The sequence below is a fragment of the Natator depressus genome, chromosome 2 (genome assembly GCF_965152275.1).
Source record: "Natator depressus isolate rNatDep1 chromosome 2, rNatDep2.hap1, whole genome shotgun sequence".
NCBI classification, from domain to species: Eukaryota; Metazoa; Chordata; order Testudines; family Cheloniidae; genus Natator; species Natator depressus.
The window spans coordinates 6,781,294-6,788,144 of record NC_134235.1 but is presented as its reverse complement, the minus strand read 5'-3'; the positions used below and the strand labels follow the sequence as shown (position 1 = coordinate 6,788,144).

The 6,851-nt window shown below is 48.4% G+C and overlaps 1 protein-coding gene across 9 annotated transcripts in view; it reads left to right on the top strand.

Annotated features, from left to right (window-relative positions):
• Nucleotides 1–126: 126 nt before the first annotated feature.
• The window catches only part of ADGRB1 (adhesion G protein-coupled receptor B1), a 370,873-nt gene continuing 364,148 nt past the window's right edge, over nt 127–6,851 (top strand). For 7 of the 9 annotated variants that reach the window (XM_074943756.1, XM_074943760.1, XM_074943759.1 and 4 more), the window contains exon 1: nt 214–471. The gene's annotated coding sequence lies outside the window, so the exon portion shown is untranslated. Of the gene's footprint in view, nt 472–570; nt 707–6,851 lie in introns of those variants that run through there. The other 2 variants (XM_074943761.1, XM_074943754.1) reach the window with 2 other exon arrangements.

Sequence of the window (6,851 nt, the reverse complement as noted above, 5' to 3'; positions counted from 1 at the left end):
TGTGTATTTTATCCCTCCCTCTCTGCCAGCCCTGCCTCCCTCCCTCCCTCCAGCCCTGCCTTCCCCCCCCCCCCCCCATGTGTGATCTGGGAAGCTTATAAAAGCCTGATGTAATCCTTAATGCAGCCCCTGGCTACACAGACTGGATCTAGTTTCACAGAGAGGGAGAGCGAGCGAGCGTCTCAGAAGTGGGAATTAAAAAGAGGGAAAGGGGAAAAAAAAAAAAAAAGGCAGACAGACCCCAGTGGATCTTAACCAACGTCTCTCTCCGGGGAAGACCGTCCTCTCCACACTGCTGGGAAAGCTACCCTGATCCTTCCTTTATTTTTTTTTAAAAAGAAGACTTGATTGTCTCAGTGGATCTAATCATTGGTTGGTTTTTAATTGTATTTCCCCCGCTCTGCTGAGGATTCCTTTATTGATTGCTTTCCGCGTTTCTCTCCCAGCCGCCTTCCTGCAGAGACACCAAAGGTATTTTTCTTTTAGTTTTTTTTTTAAATCAAAGTTAAATATTTTGAATAAAGGAGAGAGTGGGGCGGGTGGGGAGGGGGGGAGGGAAGAGGGCGAGCGAGCCAGAGCGCTGCCTCATTCTCCAGGACTTCACACGCTGCCAAATGTTTGTTTGGTTACCCCTGGATTTGTTGGTGGTTTCCATTTGGAATTGGACAGAAAGGGAGAGCGGGATATAATCTAGAAAGTCCATCAGGTAAGAGGCTTCTTTCTTATTGATGGGGGGCCGGGTGGGAAGAAAGAGAGGGGCACTTCCCCGGCTTGCTATCCTGCTTTGGATGGAATGTGGGGACTTCTAATCATGGGAAGGGAAGGGAAAAAAGCAGGACCCGAGAATGAGAATCTGAGGTTCCCTTTGAACCAGACCCGGAGATCATGTCAAACCATTCCCCCTCTCCGGTACATACTTTCTCCTCCCTTTCAGTTCCAAACCAAAGCTTCCTCCCTTCGATGTGAAGTTTTGGAGCTTTTGTAGGCGCGGGTCCGGTCGGTAACAGAAACCGGCACCGTGGAAAATATTGATGCGCTTAGAAAAAGCGCATGGATGTACGCACAGCCCGGGGAAATGAAGCACCCCCCATAGGGATGCTTTTGGGGAACGGGGGAAAGGATATGAAAGCAAACCGAAGGGGGGGAAAAAGAAGAGGAAACTAGCACCCTCCAAAGATTTCCACCATGCTGCAAAGCCAACGTGGTCTAAGCTGCAAAGTAGCATGGGGCTAACTGTTGTTGAGAGGCAGATTTCAGGCTGACATGCCCTATACTGTGTTTAGTCTGCGAGGTTGGAAAACAAAGTGTGTGATGGAATCGCGGTTGTGTTTACTTACAGCGGGAGTGAATTGCCTTTCCGCGCCAGCCTCTCTCTCTCCAGGGGAGTTTTGGTAGCCATCCGTCCCTTCCTTTTTTGTTTTGTTTATCATCCGCGCACCGCTGCAGGCAATCATTTGAAAAGGCGCAAACCTTTACTGTCCCTGTGTCTCCCGGTCTCCCCCATCAACACTTTGTCTCACATCTTAGAAAACGATCCTTTAACACAGGTGCAGATCAAAGCTCTCCCCCCTCCTGCCCCCCAGTTCCCAGTGCGGCTGGAGATATTACCTGCTCAGTATTTTAAAACCCAGGCTCGAATTATCCAGCACTGTGAAAAAAGAAGACTCCATCAGGGATGTTTAATTACAAGGCACCTTGTTCTAAATCACCCTGTGTGGCAATGAACAGCAGAATTTGTCGGTCTTTCCCTCTCCCCATCCACCTCTTCCTTTTTAAAATATATTTCACTGCGTGACATTCTATGTAGATGACATGATGGAGGTGGATCAACGTACGCTCCAGCCTTCACACATGGATATTTCGGCCAGGGCTCTTAGAAGGCTGTTAGGAAAGAGAAGGCTGAGGATTAATATGTATTTTCCCAGCAATGTCCAACCGGATTCTGTCCAAGCACCGGATACAAAGAGGCAGGAGCTGTATGAATAATGTCACGGGTTTTCAATAAACTCAGCAAGATCGCTGGTACTTTTTTATTTACTGGAGAGCAGGGAGGCAAATGTATGACTCATGCAGGGTACCACTGCCCAGTTCATGCAAATAGTCCCAGTGAATTAATTGCACCGAGGAACGTGAGTATCAAGGCAAGGTCAAGGAGCCAAAGGGCAGAAAAAAAAAATAATAACAGAACAGCCCCAACTCTGGCGAGGCTCTTGCTATGCTCAGCTTCAAATTCTCTCGAAATATGTCTCTGGCAAGGTCCAGCGCAGTTGACATGCCTGGCGAGAGGGAAGAGCAAAGCCCACCTTGCTCAGAGGCTAAAACCTGCCTGTGCTAGTAAAGCGATTTTCAGCGCCGGAGATGCAAATGATCTCTGGAAGAAACACCCTGGGAAGGATGCTGTCATTGGACAAACAGGCGGACATTTGGAAGCACTTCGTGCCTGGTAAATGGGTCTCCCCCTTCCTTTCCCTCTCCCTTTACCTGTTGATTATTTCTTTCTTTCTTTGATCTCAATCGGCAGTTGCAGCCTTATTAAATTACCCCAGGCAGGCGGTGGAGTTGATTCTAGCGACTTTAATGAGGGCAGAGCAATGAGGGAATATTGGTAATAATGGGCATAAGCTTTGGCTATTGCGAAAAGAAAATAGATCAGCGGCAAGAAAAGCTTGGATGCTGCATAAAGATGGGATGGGAGGCAGCCCGGGGATGTAATGGGAACAACCCCCCTCCCGCGTCAAATGTCTATCACATTGATTCCAAATTCACCTCGGTCCTGCAGTTCTTACTCCGGCTTCTCTCTCCGTTCTCTGGACCAACTCCCCCTCGACGCCCCTGGGAGTTGATTTGATCCAATGCCTATCAACGCTTTGCTTCGGATGCTGCTGAAAATCGCAGCGGCTGTAGATGCGGGCAGCTGGGAGGGGGTGTCGATCCGAATGGGGCACGTTTTTCATAATCCTTTGGGAAAGGGGGGGGGGGAAGGCGGCAAGGGGTGAAATGCTTTAAAAATCCAGACCGCTCCCACTGAGTGGTAGGCTCCCAAATGGACAGAGAGAGAGACTGTACTGACTGTCCTTTGCTCCGGGGGCTGGAGGCGCTGGCAGAGATCTCATTTCACTTTCTAATCAAGGAGCAAGGATTATTTCGCCCCTGCTCGGTGGAGCTCTTCCATTCCGAGTTATCCCGGGGCCAGTGCGCATTATGCCTCCCGAACTGACTTCACTGCGGAGGACGCACTGGAAAGAGCTGAAGGGGGGGAGAGGGGGGAGACACTCCTGGCGCCTGGCCCTTGGCAAATCACCCGCAATTGAGCACTACCTGGGAAATTGAAATAGATGATCCTTCGCAGAATTACAGATCTGCGAGCCTTCCCTTCCCCAGCCAGCCCCCTGGCAGGTTTTGAACAAGGAGATTTGAATCCTCTGGGCTTGTGAGCACCATTGGGGTTGAAATGGTCTGCACGCTTCAAATGGATGTTCAGGGCGAGAGGAAAACGGATGGCTGGATGCATAACAGGTTCCAGTGAAGGCTGAAGTGCCATGGTTATGTATATCTGTTTATGGCTGTGCGTGATTAAGGGCGGTAGCAAATCTTCATAGCGCCACTGTGAGGTAGATAAATATTATCCCTCCCCCCTTGATTTATAAACACGGGGAAACTGAGGCAGAGAGGGTAAATTAGTCGTCAGGGATTTGCGCTCCCCAGACGCGTCTGCCCCTCTGATTGGAGGGGGGAGAGAGGGGTACCAGTCCGCTCTCAGAGCTAAAAGCACTTGCCAGGAGCTACCCCCGAGAAAGAGAGAAGCCACCTGCTTTGTAACTCCCTTCCTTTGGTCTCAGCTGGGAGTCTACCCCCCAAGCTTGAGATGAACCGCAAGGCGCCGCTTTGTCTGCCTTCCCCTCTCCTTCCTGAGGTTACTGGCCCCACCATCCAGGCCAACTTCTGCAAGCCCCTTGGGGGGGGGGGGCGTTAAATAAAGCTGATAACCCAGCCAAATCTCCCATTTCTAACCCACTTTAGCAAACCCCATCAGAGATTTATCATGGGCAGGGTTAGCTTGAGAAGGATTATTACAGTCCCCTGCATTTAATAGTTTATCTGGAGCTGTGCAGTAAGAGAGAGAGAGAGAGAGAGAGAGAGAGAGTGTATTTGGTAGGGGGAGGGGAAGAGGCTGTGTAGATCCATTTTTTTCTTTCTTGTTGCAAAGGACCCTGAGCCACAATCGTCCTTGCTGTAACTCAGCTGACTTCAGTGGATTTACACTTTGGCTGGATTTGGCCCTGGATGTTCTTGGGGTCTTTTTGGCTGGATTTAGCTATTTCTGATGACACAGAGTGACAGAGAGATGGCGCTCGCTGCTCAGTTATACTCCACCTGGGGGCCAAGTCTCTCTCTCTCTCTCTTTTAAAGTTAAATACCACTAAAGAATTGGGTTCTTTTCCTGCACTTTAAAAAAGCAGAGAAAGATGATGATGATAGCTGGAAATGCAATAAGTAAGTCTTCAAAACCTCCAGCGAGAGAAACCATATCAAAGGCGATTTAACTTTTTTCCTTCTGTCTATAAAACATTTCCTTCCCAATTCAGAGATTTTCCTGATGCTGTTTAATCAACCGCTTCTCCCCCTTCGGCATCGCCTGGGTTTGAACATCAGCCTGTAAAACAGAGAATCTGTTCTGATTCTCCTCCACGGTGAAGAGATGCTGTCTGAATTAAATCCGCTCTGTATGTATAACAGGCTGTGCATAGATTTCATATCCAAGCCAATTAAGTGGGCACGTGTCTGCCCTTTGCCATGGTTTGTGTGTTTACTGTCTCCTTACACCCTCTGATGTCTGATAATAAGATGCTACTTGTGAAATGGTAGCCTGCAGTCAGATGGTGGGGGGTAAGGAGGAAGCATGTTTTAAGTCCACTCTTCCAGAAGCTTACTCACTTGAGTAACTTTACTCACCTAAGTACTCCAGTTACTCATGGGCATAAGTGTTTTGCAGAAATTGGGCCCTTATTTTCTTCATGGGGGATGGATGCTGATGGTGGTAAGGGGGTTAACTGGGTCTTCCTGAGCAAAGCTAAAATCAAATGTATTTTTTCACCTAAGAAATGCAGGTGTTTTTAGGGTTATTTTTTGTCCTTAGTGTGCAAATGAATTCACCTTCTAACGAGCCCAGCCTATGAAGGCTGAAGTGTGTCTGTTATGAAATACCTGCCTGCCTCTCAGCTTTCGCTGACAAGCCTGTGCCCACCTGTTGCTAGATATAGGAATGGCTAATTAATTACCTGCAGAAAATCTGCAGTGGTAAACAAATGAACCAAAGCCCGTTTTTGAGTCGGAGCCTGTGTTTCTTGGGCACTCAAACCTCTCCTGTTTGATCTCCAGGGGTGTGCAAGGACTGCAGGGTTTGTGCACACTGGGGGGTGGGTGGGGTCTGACTGGTCCCTTTCTAAAGATACCTTCTCTTAGAAAAACTAAAGTAAACACACTCCAGTGTGGGTCTTAAAAAACAAACAAACACAACGAAAAAGCTTTGGCATCTGGCCCGGTGATTTGTAGAGAACAGTCTCTATTGATCGTACTGCATTATATGGAACTAGCACAACATGTCTGCAGACAAAGTGCTGTGTGATATCTGACAGCAGGATGCATCAGCTACCAAGCCCACCAAATATGTATCTATATAAAGCGTTGCTTGTGTCAGTTCTGCTCCCTGTGAAAATGTTGCCTTCCATGCTTGTCTGGAGATCCATCTTGGCAGGGGGCGTTTGGCATGTGGGTGCATGTTTCATTGGGTAGAACAGGTAGCGCTGGAGACTGGGATTGCAGGTTAGTGGGTTAACTGCCAGTCCCTACTGTGTGTGCGGTTAATGTGGGGATAAGTTGATGCACACTGGAATGTGGAGTCTAGCTGAAGACAAGCACAGCGTGACGGGGAAGGTATCGTTCAAGCTGCCCCTGGACATTGCCCTACCATTATGATCGACAGTAGCCCTTGCAGTTCTTGGGACCAGTCCGACACTACTGATATCAATTGCAATTTTTTGCCCTTAACTTCAGTGGGAGCAGGATCCTGAGCCACCACCACCCTGGTCTGCAGCAGCCCTTGCTCTCCCAGTCATAGAATCATAGAATATCAGGGTTGGAAGGGACCCCAGAAGGTCATCTAGTCCAACCCCCTGCTCGAAGCAGGACCAATTCCCAGTTAAATCATCCCAGCCAGGGCTTTGTCAAGCCTGACCTTAAAAACCTCTAAGGAAGGAGATTCTACCACCTCCCTAGGTAACGCATTCCAGTGTTTCACCACCCTCTTAGTGAAAAAGTTTTTCCTAATATCCAATCTAAACCTCCCCCATTGCAACTTGAGACCATTACTCCTCGTTCTGTCATCTGCTACCATTGAGAACAGTCTAGAGCCATCCTCTTTGGAACCCCCTTTCAGATAGTTGAAAGCAGCTATCAAATCCCCCCTCATTCTTTTCTTCTGCAGACTAAACAATCCCAGCTCCCTCAGCCTCTCCTCATAAGTCATGTGTTCCAGACCCCTAATCATTTTTGTTGCCCTTCGCTGGACTCTCTCCAATTTATCCACATCCTTCTTGTAGTGTGGGGCCCAAAACTGGACACAGTACTCCAGATGAGGCCTCACCAGTGTCGAATAGTCCTGGGGCACTACACAGCTCTGACAAAGCCATCGCAATTCTGATTGGTAGCATCTTCTACTCTTTCAGTAGTGGATGTCCCAGTCACAGCTCTTCTTAACAACACCTCTTAACTGTCTTGCATCAGTCCCTGCTATTCCAGTATGAAGCTCCTCCTGCACAGGGTATGCTAACAGTACCAGCATATTAAAGGTT